Source organism: Caretta caretta, chromosome 25, assembly GCF_965140235.1.
Source record: "Caretta caretta isolate rCarCar2 chromosome 25, rCarCar1.hap1, whole genome shotgun sequence".
Classification (NCBI taxonomy): Eukaryota; Metazoa; Chordata; order Testudines; family Cheloniidae; genus Caretta; species Caretta caretta.
Genome location: NC_134230.1, coordinates 15,823,482 through 15,841,241, shown reverse-complemented (window position 1 = coordinate 15,841,241; position 17,760 = coordinate 15,823,482). Strand labels below are relative to the sequence as shown.

At 51.9% G+C, this 17,760-nt stretch overlaps 1 protein-coding gene and 1 long non-coding RNA gene across 2 annotated transcripts in view; one reads left to right on the top strand and one right to left on the bottom strand.

Annotated features, from left to right (window-relative positions):
* LOC142070100 (uncharacterized) overlaps window positions 1-15,413 on the top strand; it is a 35,437-nt gene extending 20,024 nt beyond the window's left edge. Inside the window, exon 2 of the long non-coding RNA XR_012666042.1 lies at window positions 15,202-15,413. This is a non-coding gene — a long non-coding RNA (uncharacterized LOC142070100). The remainder of the gene's footprint in view (window positions 1-15,201) is intronic.
* The window catches only part of EFNA2 (ephrin A2), a 142,898-nt gene that overhangs the window by 36,962 nt on the left and 88,176 nt on the right, over window positions 1-17,760 (bottom strand). The gene's annotated exons all lie outside the window — the stretch shown is intronic.

Here is a 17,760-nt window from a genome sequence, read left to right as displayed (position 1 = left end):
CAGAGAGGTGGAATGTCTTGCCCAGGGTCACACAGGGCGTCCAAACCCAGATCCCCTAAGTCCCACGCCAGTGCTCTCCTTCCTCTCCAATATTAGAATGAGATGCTCCCTGAGAAGGAGGGATCCCATCCAGCAGAACAATATTAAATGGGGCAGTGAGCACTCTGGAGGGGGCAGGGTGGATTTAAGGGATGAGTGAGAGGTTGTTTGTCCTGGACTAACACAGTGAGAAGGAGGCTCTCTGCTCCTTTGCTGAGATAGCCAAAGGCTAGTCCCTCCCTGGATTCCCCTCCCCCTGCTTCTATCCTGACCCATTTGCCAAACACTCCCCACAGCAGGAGGCCTTCTGCCCTGATTAGTATCATGCTGTGTATTTTGGGCAAAGGAGGGGCCGCTCGGGGTCTTAAAGGGACCCAACTGCATTTGGAATGAGGCGGTTGACAAGCTTCATCCTCAGTCAGTTGCAGGCATCTGATCACAGAATCACAGGAATGTTGGGCTGGAAGGGACCTCAGGAGGACAGCGCATCCAGCCCCTTGCACTGAGGCAGGACCAAGTAACCCTAGACCATCCCTGACAGGGGTCTGTCCAACCTGGTCTTAAAAACCACCAGTGACGGGGATTCCACAACCTCCCTTCGGAACTTGTTCCAGAGACCCCTTATTCCTAACATTGAACTGAAATCTTCCTTGCTGTAGATTAAGCCCATTGCTTCTAGTCCTAGCGACAGGGGACATGGAGACCTCACTGTCCTCTTGATAACAGCCCTCAGTGCATGTGCAGAAGGTCATCAGGTCCCTCCTCAGTCTTCTTTTGTCGAGACTGAACATGACGAGTTCTTTTAAACCTTTCCTCGGAGCCCAGCTTCTCTGATCCTTTGATCATTTTTGTTGCTCTCCTCTGAACCTCTCAAATTTATCCACATCTTTCCTGAACCGCGGCGCCCAGACCTGGGCACAGGACTCCAGCTGACCCTCACTAGTGCTGCTTAGAGGGGGGGACAATCACCTCCCGTGTCTAACATACGACACACCTGTTAACAGACCCCAGAATGATATTAGCCTTTTCCCCAGCTGCATCACACTGTTGGCTCAGATTCAATGTGTGATTCCCTAGAAGCCCCTTTTCCGCAGTACCACCACCTAGTTCGTCCCCATATGGTAGCTGTGCGTTTGATTCTTCCCTCTTAAGTGTAGTATTTTGCACTTGTCTTTATTAATGTCTAACCGTTAGTCGGCTGCATGCATCTAATGTCTGCCCTGCGCGCCGCTCCCCCCTCCACGCCGCAGGAGAGAGAAAAGGTGAATCTCTGAAATTTCCCAGAGCTTGGTAAGCTCTGTCCTTTCCCTCGCTCAGATTCTATTCATGTCTCTTACAACACCCCAAACTAGGATTACATTTCAGTGTAGCCAGCAGATAGCCGCCTGATAACATTCTTCCCCGCCTTGTATAGCCTGTATCTTGCAGCTGGGATCTGAGCCTGAAACCGCACTGACAACAGACAGCCCATTGTCTGGTTCTCCACACGAGCGGGTCAGTGGCATGGAGCCCTTGCTTGTTAGTTTTTTTTTTCCTTTGCACATTCAAATTCCGGGGTGCAGCCCCCCCTTCGGAAAAGGGAGCTGCAGAAACCCAGGGGCAAGCACACGGAGCCTGCGTCTCGCCCAGGGAGTCCAGGGGAAGGGGAGCACCACAACTGGGAAGCTGTGCTGATCCTGAGGCTGCAAGTGGGCTGATGCTCCCACACCTGCAGATCTCTCCCGGCCACGCTGCCCCCAGCCAAGGCTGAGCTGGAAGGACCCCGCTGCATGGAATAGCATCAAAGGCTTCTCAGTCCCTTCTGCTAAGACAGGGCACATGGTGTGTGGAGGGGCAGTTCATGCCAAGTCAGATGATGCTTTCAGTGCCCACTAGAAGCTGGATTGAGACCCCCCCCTACTCTCCACAACCTGTCACCAGATGGGAACGGTTCCTGGTCACTCCAACCTGGGCAGGAGCTGGGGCAGTGATTCAGGGGTGAGACTCACCATCCCAACTATCCTGAGCCACCCCGTCCTGATCTTGGCACCCTGTTTCCATTTACCCACATCCGGCATCTGGGACGGACACATACGGCCCGCAGAAGGGATCTGGTCAGTCACTGTTCCCCTAGCCCCTGCCTACAAGGGGAGACGCTGTCTGTAGCAAGCTCTTTGACTTCCAAATGGCATAAGAACGCAGGACTCCTGGCTTCTATTCCTGGTTCTGTCATTGCCTTGGGCAGGTCGTCCCTCTCTGTGCCTCAGTTTCCCCATTCTGAAAAACAGGAATAATATCTCCCAACCTCATAAGGATATAAATCCTGCCAGTGCTCCGATAGGACAGTGAGGAAGAGCGAAAGGATGATCTAAGCCCTATACGTTAGGCATAAAAACGAGGCCTTGTCTATCATTCAGGACATCACACAACCCAACCCATTCCCCCACCTCCTTATACTTTTTATTACCTGTCTCTGTTGCTGTTAGCTATTGACTTCTGACATCCCTTCGCACAACTAAAAGCCCACGGTCTGTCATGCCATGTGTGCATATATGCCAGGTACACTTGTGACTTACAACTGCACACGCTCCCTACACCCATGTGTTGCATTTGGCCCTTCAGATGTCTCTCTCCAGGCTTTTTCCTCAGAGAGGCTTCGCAGAGCTATGCCCTTGCAGTGTGTGAATCAGCCAGCCAGGGGAGTGCCACACACTGTCTTTATCTCCCTGAGTTTAAAGCCATCTGTGTTCCAGATGCCTCCCTCAGGTATGAACACTGCTCCTAACCTGGGTACCCTGCCCGGCCTCTCATTGCTACGGATCCTGAGCGTAGCAGCAGCTGTGGGTTATGGGATCCAGTCCTTCATCAAGGGGTGGAAGCCCTGGAAACCAGGTTCGCTGGTTTTCCAGCCATAGAAGGACAACCAAATGTGGGCGTTTCCATCCCATTCCAGCATGGTCCCTGTGAGGTCCCGACATCTAACCTACTGCCCTACTGATTTCATAGGTAACTGCCAGTCATCTGGTCCCAACGCAGTCCCGCAGCACTGGGAGCCTTTAAGCAAAGTCCCTGCCCTAACTTGGAACCTCGATGGGTTACAAGGTGGGAGCAGCCAGGATCTCCCAGGGCTAATGGGGCAAAGCCAGGGTGGGGACTTACGGAGGCAGCTGCCTAGCCTGTTCTACTGCAGCTCACTCCTTTCTTCTCAGGGACCACGAACGAGGCCAAGGAATGCTGTACCTCTGGCTCAACACAGCAAAAAGAGCCTCTTTCCAGCGCTCCTGGATCTGGCTTCCAGATGTCAGCTGGGCTTCAGGAGTATTCCTTCTACAGCAGCGTCTAGAGGCCGCAACTGAGATCAGACCCCCAGGGTGCTAGGCACCCACCATGCACCACGTAAGAGATAGTCCCTGCCCTAACGAGCTTGCAATCGAGATAAAGGATGGGTTACCCCCATTTTACAGATGGCAAGTGGAGGCACAGAGAGGATAAGCAACTTGCCCAAGGTCACACAGGAAATCTATGACAGAGCTGGGAACTGCCCCTAACCCTTCAGAGCCCAAAGCAGCATTTTAACCACAAGCCCAGCCTTCCTATAGGCTTCAGCATTGATCCAAAAGCTTCCCCCTTATGCTGGGGTTTGTCTTCCCGGGGCCTAGTGTGTGTAACTCACGCTCTCCTTCCCCACACCCTGGATCACTGCGGTGCTCTTCCAGGACACAGCCTAAATGCCCCAGCTGCTTTAGGGAAAGGTTACCAGGCTTTGGAGGCAGTGCAGTCTTCTGGTTAGAGGCAGGTTTCTATTCCCCGTGCTGCCCTGATCCTTTGGTGAGTCATTTCACCGCCACTGAAACATACGCTGGGGAGAATGACACTTAAACTTTACGTTACAGGAGTCAGGACCCTCCGGTGAAAGGCAGAATGGGGCCAGATCCCCAGCTGGTGTAAATCAGGAGAGCGCCAGTGGTGTGAAGGGCTCAGAACACCGGCTGGCGTGAGTCAGCCCAGCTCCATGGGAGTCAATGGGCCAGATCCCCAGTTGATGGAAAACAGCATAACTCAATTGACTTCAGTGGCTCTGATCCAATTTACACCATGTAAGGACCCAGCCAGATGCATTATGATTATTTATTAAGTCCAACCCCAGCAGATATGACCCTCTCCGTACCCTGCCCCCGGCACCATCAGCCGTGATGCCCCGTTTGCTGGGGACTGACAGGCAGTATTGACCCGTGGCGCAGGGCTCTGAGTGGCAGATGGCGTCCAGGTGGTTTTGAAATGATTCGTATTGGTTTGGGATGTTGAGACACATTAATTGGCCCCTTGGGATGTCATGATAAAGTACAGTAGAGAGGATTGATTAAGCTTCCCAGCAAATTCAACCTCATCCGCAGCTCCTTGGATCATCCCACCCTGCTGCAAACCAATTCCACTGGTTCCTGGGACGGTTCAGGTTGCATTGCCCAAAGCACAGCCCAGGTGGCCCAGCAGGAATCCATGGAGATGCAAGCCAAAAGCCAGATACCCAGCTGCAACGGGCACTCAGTCCCCATGAGAACAGATGCAACTTAAGACCCTAGAGAGATACAGAGAGGTCCTTAAGCTCAGGTAGTCATTCAGGCCAGGGACTCACCTGAACCATGTCCCCTCAGTGCTGGGAAGTCAGGCCACATCAGAGGCACCGCGATGTGAGGTGTGGCTTGGTGGATGCACAGTGCCCTCTCTCGAGCAGCCCTAGCCACCCTTGTTCTTCAGTTGTTAGCATGCCCAGTTGGACCATCAACCATTGGAATGACAGGTCAGATGGACAGCACACTCCAAAGGAAACGGGCCATGCACCAGACCCGCAGGGCTGCCCCGGGGCTCCCGTACCTTGCACATGCTCAAAGCTTATCACGGCCACTTGTGGGTCCAATCCACCCCTCCCAGCCTGTTGCATTAGAAACATCCTATAAGCAAGGAATGTGCTCCATTGTCCTCAGGGGGAGCTGCCAGGTGCTGAGCATCCCTGGAAGCCAGAAAGTGCTACAGAGACGAAAGATGGTCTCTGTCTGAGCAGGGCACCCCAATAGACTCATAGACTATTATGATCAGAAAGGACCATTATGATCATCTAATCTGACTTCCTGCACAATACAGGCCACAGAATCTCACCCACCCACTCCTGCAATAAACCTCTCACCTATGTCTGAGCTACTGAAGTCCTCAAATCATGGTTTAAAGACTTCAAGGTGCAGAGAATCCTCCAGCAAGTGACCCGTGCCCCATGCTGCAGAGGAAGGCAAAAAAACCCCAGGACCTCTTCCAATCTGCCCTGGAGGAAAATTCTTTCCTGACCCCAAATATGGCGATCAGCTGAACCCTGAGCATGTGGTCAAGACTCACCAGCTAGATACCCAGGAAAGAATTCTCTATAGTAACTCAGATCCCACCCCATCTAACATCCCATCACAGGCCATTGGGCCTATTTACCATGAATAAGCAACGATCAACTAATTGCCAAAATCATGTTATCCCATCATACCATCTCCTCCATAAACTTATCGAGCTTAATCTTGAAGCCAGATAGGTCTTTTGCCCCCACTGCTAATAGCTGCAGGGGGTTTTGAGGATGGGGAGGCGATGTCCCTGTGGGGGCCTCTGCCGCTGCAGGACCTCTCCAGGGTTGTGTGCATGCTTTCAGTGTGTCTGTCCTGACTTTTCTTTGCCAGCGCATTTTTATTTATGTACCTGTTTCCCCCCTGCTGATTCGCCCCCTCCTATAAATATTACATTTCTGCCTGATCAAATATTCCCTCCCAATGGCTTTGCTGAACGCTGCAATAAGCACATTCCAGAGGCCCAATTGGTTTTTAAAAGCAGCTTCTCTCTTTGTGTGTGTGTATGTGTGGCCTGTGCCTGATCCTCGAGCTCAGCTGCTTCCCTGCTCACCTGGGAGCAAAGGGCAAACGTAAACAATGCAGCGCCCAGGCCTGGGGTCTAGCCCAGGCTGCCGAGCATGGCGCTGAATACAGGAGCCTCAGGAAGCACCAACATGCTTGGAAGCTCCTGTGGATGGAAACGATCCAGACAGTCAGGCTGGCCACTAGCCGCAGGGGCTTAGTGAGAGGCCCAGCTGGTGCTAACAGCCTCAGCAGGGAGGCCCTCCCGCAGAGTTGAGCAATCTTAGCACCACATGGGACGGTGTCTCCAGGGCAAGGGTGAGGCACCGAGGCAGGGCAGCACCAGGCGTGCCTCTCCGGTTCCAGGGATGAGCAGTCCCAGGGCTGCTATTTCAGCCAGCACTGTGTTCACAGGGGGGACCACTAAAGAGCCCAGTCACTCATGGTGTCCCCACTCCCCGACACAGCCTATCTGGGAACAACGCCTCCCGCTGGCCACTGAGAGGAGCAGCACATGGAAAACTAGAATCTCATGGGACTAGTGTCCATGCAGATCCCAGGCAGCTTGGAACCCAGCTCCCTCTGAGAACAGAACAGAGAGCTGGGGTGACAGTCAGTCATGAGCGAGCCTGCCCCCACCACCAAATCCAAATGAACTGAGGAGACACTAATACTTCCTGTTACTCCACCTTCATCTACACTTACACGTCACACTGCTCCAGCATGAGCTAGATCAGGCCAGGGAGTCCTGGGAGTTTCAGTGACCCTTCCATTAATACTCTGCAATACTGTGGCATTTAGTACCGCTAGCTGGGGTACACTGGAAGGCACATCAATACTCCCAGTTACTCTGGAATATACCAGAAGATATACTAAAACCCCATATTATTCTAGTATTAAGTACATTTGGCTGGAGTACACCAGAAGATACAATACTCCCACTTACTTTAGCGTTAAGTACATTTGGCTGGACTATACTTGACGGCATGCTAATACACCACGCTACTCTGGCATGGGGCATACCGAATGATTCACTAATACCTCATGTTCCTCTGGCATTAAGCACCTTTATCTGGAGTATACCAGAGGTTTCCACTGAATGCATCCAATGAAGTGAGCTGGAGCTCAGGAAAGCTCATGCTCAAATAAATTGGTTAGTCTCTAAGGTGCCACAAGTCCTCCTTTTCTTTTTGCGAATACAGACTAACACGGCTGTTACTCTGAAACTAATACTCTGTGTTACTCCAGCATTAAGTACCTTAATCTGGAATATACCAGAGGTTTATATTACAAATAGGTTAATACAAACAGAGGTTACACTAATACTCTCTGTTACTACAGCATTAAGTACCTTTATCTGGAATAAACACGGGAAGATGCACTAATACTCCATGTCACTCTGGCTGGAGCACACTGGAAGATACACTAATACTTTATGCCAGAGTAACATGGAGTATTAGTGTATCTTCCGGTGTATTCCAGCCAGACATACTTTATGCCAGAGTGACACGGAGTATGTCTGGCTGGAATACACCGGAAGATACACTAATACTCTGCGGTACTCTGGCATTAACCACTCTGAACAAACTCCCAGGGCCATTCGGCGCGGCACTCCCTAAGGTCTCACCGACGTCCAGTGTTCTTGCCAGGGTGCAGAGACATGAGGAAGAGCTGATATGGCTGCATTCATCACATGCTCAGCCAGGGCTTGTGCAGCGTGGACTCGGCAGGCTCTTCAGACTTTCTGATAGATCTCTGTGCCATTCCCATGTCAGACCAGTGGCTATCAGATCAATTTGCAACAAGGGGGATCATGCCCTGGACTTTTCTCACGTATCTGATCTCTGGGTCCCCCAGAGGACTGAAAAGCTTTCTTCTTCTTCAGCTCCACTCCCGAAACTCTCGGATTTATTACTCGGATTGTCTGCGTGTATGAAATAACCTCACTGCACTTTTGATTGCAAAGGCAGCTGTTTGGAAGGCACCGTCAGAGCTTGTTAGGGGAGCGAAGTCTGCAATGACACCAGGACCCTAACGCTGTAGTAACAGGGAGAAAGAATGTGATCCGTGCTGCCTGCCCAGAGCTCAGGGCCTTCCAGGCCACAGAAAGTCACACACAACCAGATGGACCGACACACACACGCGCAGGCACAGAGAGAGGCGGAGACACAGACATGAATGTACAAACACAGAGAGAGACAGAGACACGGACAAACACAGACACCCAAACACACAACACACGCAAATGCACAAACACAGAGGCAGAGACACACACAGACTGACCCACAGAGATACAGAGGATCACAGACATACAAATGCACAAACACAGAGAGTGGCACACATGCACACACATACACTGATTCAGAGAGAGAGACACACACCCATAAACTGACACACACAGAGATACATACAGAAACACACACACATGTGCGTATATACATGTGGAGACAGAGAGAGACACACATACACAGAAAAAAACATAACCACACAGGGACAGACACAAACTCACATACCCAGCCACAAACACCCAGAGCAACAGACACAGAGGGAAAGAGACACACACAGAGACTCACACACAAGCACGCAGAGACACACACAGAGACAGACAGACACAGCCTCACCTGCACGCACGGAGCCGTCTGTTCATTTGTTATCATTTAAGTCATTCAGTTTGTAAAATGTCAAAAGCGTTTAAAATAAAACCCCCACCTGGCAAGCTCCCTGTCACCCCGTGTGATACCCACAGCAGGGCTGCCAGGCTGCGATAATTAAAATGAGTGGGATTTGAACTGTCTCAATGAGGCACATCACTAATTCGTCTGCTAAAAAAACTCATCTGCTTTAAAACTCAGCCAGAAGGAATGAGAATGGGGTGGGGCTGGTACTGGAACTGGCAGGGGGAGGAGAGGGGGAATTCCCACTCTATTCTTTCGCTTTCCAAATGTCTTGATCCAACTAGCTTGAAAACACTCCCAATAACAGCATTATAGTAGTTCCTGACCCAGGTCAGGGCCCTGTGCACAGAGAGCGAGAGACAGGCCCTGCTCCAAAGAGCCTACAGGCTAAGCAGACAAAGAAAAGGATGTTATTCCCATTTTACAGACAGGGAAACTGAGGCTGAGGGGGGCTACAGGCCAGACTTTCAACCACTCAGCAACCCTGCTCATTGGGACACTTACAGCTCCTGAGCCAACACCCGGAGCTCTTCTGAAAGCCTGGCCCTGTATCTTGGTGGAACTGAGCTATTGAAAACCAGAGCGGAAGTGGCTTGCCCCAGGTCCCCCAGAAAACGTGTGGCAGAGCTAGAACTTGAACCCCAAACTCCAGACCCCAGGCCAGCACCACAATGGCAAACCCTTCCTTCCTCTGCAGCATAACGAGAGTGTAATTCTCTGCCCTTCTCTTGCCCCTTTCAGCCCCGGCTCCCAAGGCCCTGTGCACTCATTGATTAAGCTGTACAATGGGGCCTAGGCCCAGGCTGGGGACACTGGGCACCAAAGGTTTGTCTCGATGTCTTGGCCAAGCACTTGCTGTGCCACGGGCTCCAGCCCAGAGGTGGCTACATCTCAGTGCCGTGGTGGGAAAGGTGTCGGAACGTGTTGTAAGCAAGACACGAGAAGTAATTCTTCCGCTCTACTCCGCACTGATTAGGCCTCAGCTGGAGTGTTGTGTCCAGCTCAGGGCGCCACATTTCAGGAAAGATGTGGACAAATTGGAGAAAGTCCAGAGAAGAGCAACAAAAACGATTAAAGGTCTAGAAAACATGACCTATGAGGGCAGATTGAAAAAACTGGGTTTGTTTAGTCTGGAGAAGAGAAAAACTGAGAGGGGACATGAGAACAGTTTTCAAGTACACGAAAGGTTGTTACAAGGAGGAGGGAGACAAATTGTTCTCTTTAACCTCTGAGGCTAGGACAAGAAGCAATGAGCTTAAATTGCAGCAAGGGAGGTTTAGGCTGGACATTAGGAAAAACTTCCTAACAGTCAGGGTGGTTAAGCACGGGAATAAATTGCCTAGGGAGGTTGTGGAATCTCCATCACTGAGACTTTTAAGAGCGGGTTGGACAAACACCTGTCAGGGATGCTCTAGATAACATTTAGTCCTACCATGAGCATAGGGGACTGGACTAGATGACCTCTAGAAGTCCTGCCCAGTCCTACAATTCTATATTGTTACCTCCAGTTTAGAGATGTGGGGGTCTGAGGCACCACTGCAAAAAGAACCCAGGAGTCCTGAGCTACCAGTGCATTTGCTAAGCACTAGCCCACACGCACCGCCCAAGGGCAAGAACAGAAGCCCAGGAGATACTGCTCTAACCACTAGACCACTCTCCCCTCTTGGCATTGCAAATAGAATGCAGTTGTCCTGACTCACTGTTCCCTGCTGTAACTACTGGCCCATGTTCCTGCTCGTGGATGAGCGTTAGGGGGGACTCATACTAAGGAATTCTGGCCCCCTCACGAGGTGCACATGCCCCTCCATTCACCTCACTGAGGGCAGACCAAGCCCTGTGTAGATGGTTGCATTTCAGTGTCCAAGGAGGAGCTGGGACAACGCGAAGGGAGATGCTGGAGCAAGGGCATAAATAGCGTTCATCCATTCCCCCAAGGCCCTATCACTGCTCTCCGCATGACAGCTCGCTTGCCGACCACACCAGCTGTCGGCTCAGTGCTGGGATCTGCTCTAAAGGGTGGTGACCAGAGTTTGCCCCATTGAGGACAGGGCACAACACTCCCTGACCCCTCCGCTGCCAGGAGGAATGTGGGGGTCGGGAGGGAAGCGGGGGCCACCTCAATCCCCAGGGGAACAAGTGATTCCTGACACATCTTACCTCCATACACAAATCATAGAATCATAGAATATCAGGGTTGGAAGGGACCCCAGAAGGTCATCTAGTCCAACCCCCTGCTCGAAGCAGGACCAATTCCCAGTTAAATCATCCCAGCCAGGGCTTTGTCAAGCCTGACCTTAAAAACCTCTAAGGAAGGAGATTCTACCACCTCCCTAGGTAACGCATTCCAGTGTTTCACCACCCTCTTAGTGAAAAAGTTTTTCCTAATATCCAATCTAAACCTCCCCCACTGCAACTTGAGACCATTACTCCTCGTTCTGTCATCTGCTACCATTGAGAACAGTCTAGAGCCATCCTCTTTGGAACCCCCTTTCAGGTAGTTGAAAGCAGCTATCAAATCCCCCCTCATTCTTCTCTTTTGCAGGCTAAACAATCCCAGCTCCCTCAGCCTCTCCTCATAACTCATGTGTTCCAGACCCCTAATCATTTTTGTTGCCCTTCGCTGGACTCTCTCCAATTTATCCACATCCTTCTTGAAGTGTGGGGCCCAAAACTGGACACAGTACTCCAGATGAGGCCTCACCAATGTCGAATAGAGGGGAACGATCACGTCCCTCAATCTGCTCGCTATGCCCCTACTTATACATCCCAAAATGCCATTGGCCTTCTTGGCAACAAGGGCACACTGCTGACTCATATCCAGCTTCTCGTCCACTGTCACCCCTAGGTCCTTTTCCGCAGAACTGCTGCCTAGCCATTCGGTCCCTAGTCTGTAGCTGTGCATTGGGTTCTTCTGTCCTAAATGCAGGACCCTGCACTTATCCTTATTGAACCTCATCAGATTTCTTTTGGCCCAATCCTCCAATTTGTCTAGGTCCTTCTGTATCCTATCCCTCCCCTCCAGCGTATCTACCACTCCTCCCAGTTTAGTATCATCCGCAAATTTGCTGAGAGTGCAATCCACACCATCCTCCAGATCATTTATGAAGATATTGAACAAAATACATGCATAGGTAGCCATGCGAACATGCATGAATGCCAATTTCCAGATATATGGACTCATGCATGCACAAAGTCATATATATGCACACATGTAATCATGTAAACGTGCACTCATACAGATTTACATGCCCATGCGGCCAAGCAAACAGGCATGTGCACCCTCCATTTATACACATGCATGCCCGCACACGTACCCAAAAAAACACAGAGGCTATGTTTGCACCCACATTCACCTACACACGTGTTCACATGTGCATGCACCTAGGTAAACACACACGCTTTTACATGCAATCCTGCACGTCCACGCATGCACACGCCCCCGTGGGCACACGCCCATGGCCATCCCAGGCAGTGAAAGAGACTGATCGTGCCGCTGGGATTGCGGCAGCCCTTTGTCAAATGGCCCCTTTATTATCTGCCATCAGGGCTGGGTTAGCCGAGGCGCTGTCTCAGGGCTGCATTTTATCAAGCAGCTAAGATGCAGCCTCCTCCTCCAGAGCAGAGCTACAACCTGTGATTAGGGAGCACTTTGGAAGGAGCGAGGGAGAGAGTGTTCCCCTGTCTGGGCTTCATAAATCTCATGCCACTTAGCTCCTTTACAAGAAAAAAACAAAACCAGAAAAACACCCCATGCAGCAGCAAACCTCTCCCTCCCAGATGGCGACAGGAACGTCTCGGCTCCTCCCTGATGCGATGGATGTGAACTTTTCTCTCCCCCCCACCACCTAATAATTTCTTCTTCATTCTTTGTTTGTTTCCCTTGGTTGATTCCCACACACCAGCTCCTCAGCTCTGCCCATCCTTCCGAGACAGGCTGGGGGAGGGAAGGGGGCTGCTGACCATCCGGCGTTGGGATGGGCCTTCCCAGAGGGGTTGGAGCACATGTTGGTCAAGCTCCCCACGGTGAAGGGAAAGGCAGCTGAAGCAAACACCAGATTTTGCTCCCCACCCCTCCCATGAAAACAAAATATCAGCCCAAGGTTGCTCCAGCCCCAGCCCCCCATTGTCCTGCCAATTGCAAAGGGTGGGGGGAGTTTGGGTTATTAACCAAGCCTGGTGAGTTTCCCTGACTGGCCCCATGCACACAGGCAGGCTTCCCTGCAAGCACACTCATTCAAGGACCACAGAGGCAACCCTGAGCCCACGCCCATATGCGCCCACAAACACACGCCCAGTTCTGCAGGCACCCATGCAGGCCTGCACCCCCACACACACACAGGCACCATGCACACACACTCTGACCCCCCCAAGTTCACCCCCACACACTTATGCATAAGCACCCACATGCATTAGCCCATGCAGCAAAGGATGAACACACACCCACATGCACACGCACACGTTCTCACAAGTGCACCTTCCCCACTTGCCACTAACCCGTGGTCCCATGGCTTACAGGGAGGGGGGCTTCTGGCAGGGGTCTTTGTCTCTGGAATCTCCTGCCCTCCCTCTTGGCCAGCGGCCAGGTCTGGTGACGCTGCAAAGGCGGCCCATTGTCCTGGGGTTTCCCAAGCAGGGTGGGGGGCTAGCGAGTGGGCTGGGAGAGGCCTTGGCTGGCACCAGGCTTTTTTGTTTCATCACTGTTTTATAATTTTGTGTAGTAGGGGCACCGAGAGAGGCGAGATCAGGGCACTTAGACATCTGCATGGGGACGTGGACCAGCATGGGCCTTCCTTTAGAAATCACTGTATCACAGACACATCCCCACGAACCCCCACAACACACACAGGCCCTCACTCCCCCCCCCCCCCAGCATACATTCTGTGTCTCAGAGGGACACACAACCCGTCTCTCTCTTCCACACACAACTCTCCACACCCTTTTCCCCCAGCCTCCTATGAGACACTCGGCCGTTCTTTTCTGGTGCCGTGGGACTTGTCTCGGGGTGGGGATGGGGGAGCTGTTCTGCCCCCTCAACATTGCGTTTCTGCCAAAAGACTTTTTCCCAGCTCCCCAAGGAGACAAATGTCTTTAATTTTTAATAACAATGAATGTAACCGTGGGGACGGGGGGGCCAATCGCACCAACAGTCATGTCGGGGCGCTCCCACGGCAGGCAGAGAGCAATCCTAACTGCCACCCCAAATACACGAGCTACCAAATCCAACAAACAGCACCTCCCTTTGTTCTGTGCTTGGTCGGCTCAGGCTCCCGGCTCGGGCTCCCAGCTCTTGCAGACGGGCCTGGCCGGAGAATGGGGTCTGCCCGGGTTACACAAAGGGAGCTGTTCTTTGCCTCGCTGCTCAGATGGGGCCATGGAGAAGCTGGGCCTGGAGAGGGGGCTTCTTCTGACTGCACTCAGGGCTGGGGTAGCCACATGAGCTGGTAAAGTCCATTGAATGTGGATGAAAAAATAAAACCTGCAGAGGAGACTAGTCTGCACTCCATCCAGGACTGACCCCCATGGAGAAGGGTCTGCCTGTCCCCCTGTACGGTTATCTGGCCAGAATCCAGGAGTCCTGGCACCCCATAAACTGCTCTAACCGCTGGACAGAGGAACTCCCAGACCTGTGCTTTGCCCACTAGAGCCCTCGCCCTCTTCTCAGAGCTGGCATGGAACCCAGGAGTCCTGGCACCTAGCCCCACTGCTGCTCTTACCCACTTGACCATACTCCCTCCCCAGAGCTGGAAATAGAACCCAGGAATCCTGGCTCCCAGCACCCACTGCTTTATCTCTTAGGCCACATTCTTACTCAGAACTGAGAATAGAACCCAGGAGTCCTGACACCTCCCCCCAACTGCTAGAGAACATTTCCTCTAAGTCACTCTCTTGGCTCTCCCTGCTGGGGCGAGGCCCTTGCAGGTGTCTATTGATCAGGTAAGGGTGGGGCGAGTTCTCAAGTCCCACTCCAGGAAGCGGGGGGTGCTTGGCACCCCAGAAACGCACTAGGCCCCGGGGAAAGCACAGGGGCACATTCCCTACACGCCGTACCTCAGCACCCGCGGCCCCACGGAGATGCAATTGCTATGCAGGTCTGCGGAACTCCAGAAAGCGGCGAGGTAATTATGCCTTGCTCCGCCAGCAGTTAAGGTGTAATTACCAGCCCCTCAACGGCGCGAGCTAAATGCTCATGAAAACAGAAATAATGTGTGCTCCAGAGGATGTGCTGGAAACAGGGTTATAATCTCTCCATGGGTCAGCCTGCAACAACTCAAGGGGACTCTAATTGTTTTCCAGGAGCAATGCACTTCGTGCTCTGCCAGGAGCACTCTCCCACCAGCCCAGGTGGGGATCTCAGTTAGCATTCGAAAAAGCAGTCGCACCAGCTGGTGTGAAGGGAGCTCATTGGGGGACGCTGGTGGGACACCCGGGTTCTAGTCCTGACTCACCCTTTGACCTCGGACAGACCTCTTTCCCCATATGACTATGTGTAGGGAAGTAGTATCTAGAGGCCCCGCTGTGCCAGGCGCTGTACGGATGCATAATAGGCGCCAGTCCCCGCCCCAAAGAACTTACACTCGAAATAAACACAACTGATAGATGAATGATTATTACCCTCTTTTACACAGGGTGCAGAGCAAGAGAGTGACTGGCCCAAAGTCACACACGGAACGAGCAGCAGGGCTGGGAATTGAAGCCAGATCTCCTGAGTCCCAGCCCAGTGCCCTTCCTCTTATACATTCTTTCTCCAATTGGTTCCCTCCTCTACAAAATAAAGATGACGTTCCGTATCCTGGGAGAGTTGGGAATCGCGGGAATTAAATCATCAATATTTACCAGGCACTTTGAACTCCTTGGTGTAATTTGCTAGAGAAGGGCAAATTATTATATATTCATTCGGTTCCACTGATCACGAATGGCACGCACCTGAATTTTGGAGGGTCTGGACTAATAGACATGGGGCTGCTGGTTGAAAGCTTAGAGCTGCTCGGGTTTGTGGGGAGGCAGATAATGATATAAAGGATCAGGACGAAGCTCAAGTGCCCTGCGATAAGGCTAATGGGATCCCAGACGGTAATAACCTACTTAAGACTTTCAAGGTGTTTCTTCCTGCTACCTAGAAACCAACTGCACACTTCAATGGAGGGAATATTTAATCAGCAGAAAAGCAACATAGAGAGTTAGATCCTTAGCTGGTGTCAAGCAAATTGGAGCCAAATCCCCAGACGGCGTAAATTGGCCCAGCTCCACTGAAGGGCGATGTCGATTTACACCAGTTAAAGATCTGGCCCAGTGACTCGAGAGTGGAACCGTTTCCACCCTTCTTACAAATGCTCCTCCTCCCGGCCTTTAATCACAGCCCGGCCGGACGCGCGACTGCATCCTGCACTTTCACTTTCAATCACCGTTTTTTTGAGCATGTCCAGTTAAACTTGTGCCACCGCACCCCTGAATGACAAGATTTCTCGCAACGGTGAATTACCGAGCTGCTTGCTACCGCTGACCTGTTAACTGAACAGGAGAACCATGTAATTCTCATAGAGGAAGAGTAAATACCCACAGCTCTCCCATCTATGGCTGCAGTTAGAGGCCATGCAGTCTGCTGTTCGCCACCTCTGGCACCAGAATGCCTGGGTTCTTTCCCCAGCTCTGCTACTGACTCGCTGTGTGACCTCGGGTCAGTCACATGCTCTTCTTTCTGCGTGTTTCCTCATCTGTAAAATGAGGATAATACTATTTTTCAGTCTCGCAGTGGGGGGTCGTGAGGCTTATCCCATTGTTTGTAAAGTGCTTTGAGATCCTCAGCCTGGGGAAGGACATATTGTTATTGTAACAAATCGAGGCCAATTAAGACTTCACAGCTGTCACTCTGATGTATCCTGGGGCCACCACAGAGTGATAGCAGGGAAAGAACTCAAAATGGTCTCCTTCTACAAAAGCACAAGCCCCTGCCACGTGAGCTGAAGGAGAATCTTCCTTAGTTATCAGCAATACAGAGCATATGACACACCATAGAGTAGTTCTGCTTCCCTCCAGCAGAGGGCAATGAGATCTACACATACACACCCACACACCAGTGAATTAAAGTATTATTTTTATGGCTAGGGTTCTGATAACACAAACCTCACAACTTTGAGAAGGAATTTTCTCATGACATCGTTGCATGAGGATATGCTATAGGGAAACACTGCCTAGTCCCTGCATTTCCAAGGAATCAGGTCCAGTCCATGGCTTCTTGGGATTTTCATTTGGCCATGGAAACCAAATTTTCCCCCACAGCCCCTGTGTGGGGATCTGTGCAGGCCACATTTGGAAATGGAACCGCTCCTGTGTTGTTGTATAATGAAGATGATTATCCCTGTCTTACACAAATAAAGTCAGAAACTTACAGGGGAGGTGAGTGGCCAGGGGACTGGTAATGGGAGAGGGGACGTTTCATCTCTAGGTTGCTGGTTCAAATCCAGGATGGGCTCGGAGGGTCTGGAATCTGTTACCTGTTTGTGGCAGCCTGTGCAAAAGGAGTTTGCGGAATCTCTGCCTGGGGCATTTTACCCGCACTTTACACAAGGATGAAGACGGGATGAGCACTTCCATGCAGGGTTTCATGCCCCCCCTTAGCACTCTAGTACTAAGTGCATTCAGAGGCACGACTGGCATGGAGCTTTCTCTGCTGCTGTGCCCAATGGCACTAGCAAGTCTGATGCAAAGGGGTCCACGAGACAAATGTAAGCTGCCCCTCGCCCCCTCTGCCACCTTCATAGGAGCCCTGAGGGGGCAGGCTGGTGGGAGCAGGGGGTGTGGCTGAGGCAGACCTGCATCCCTACAGTAAAGGGCTTTGCAGTAAGGGGCACAAGGGAGAGCTGCCCCCAGCCCGTGGTCCCTCCAACTCCGGGTTGCGATGCAAAGTGCAAGAGACCAGGTGGGGCAAGGTGGCCTTTGCATCAATGGGGTAGCAGCCATTGGTCTCCCAAGCCCTCCCCGTGGCACCTTTCCCAAATGCTCAACTCACTTTCACCTCAATAAACCAGCAGTTTCTGAATGACGGCAGGACCTGAGCCAGGCTCCCGGTGCCCCTTGTTACCATCCCAGTTACTCCCTGTGCAAATGGAGAAATCAGAAGAGGAAAGGCTCATTGTTCCTGGCCTCACGCTGCTGGATCAGGACAGCGCATCGCGGGCCCTGCAATA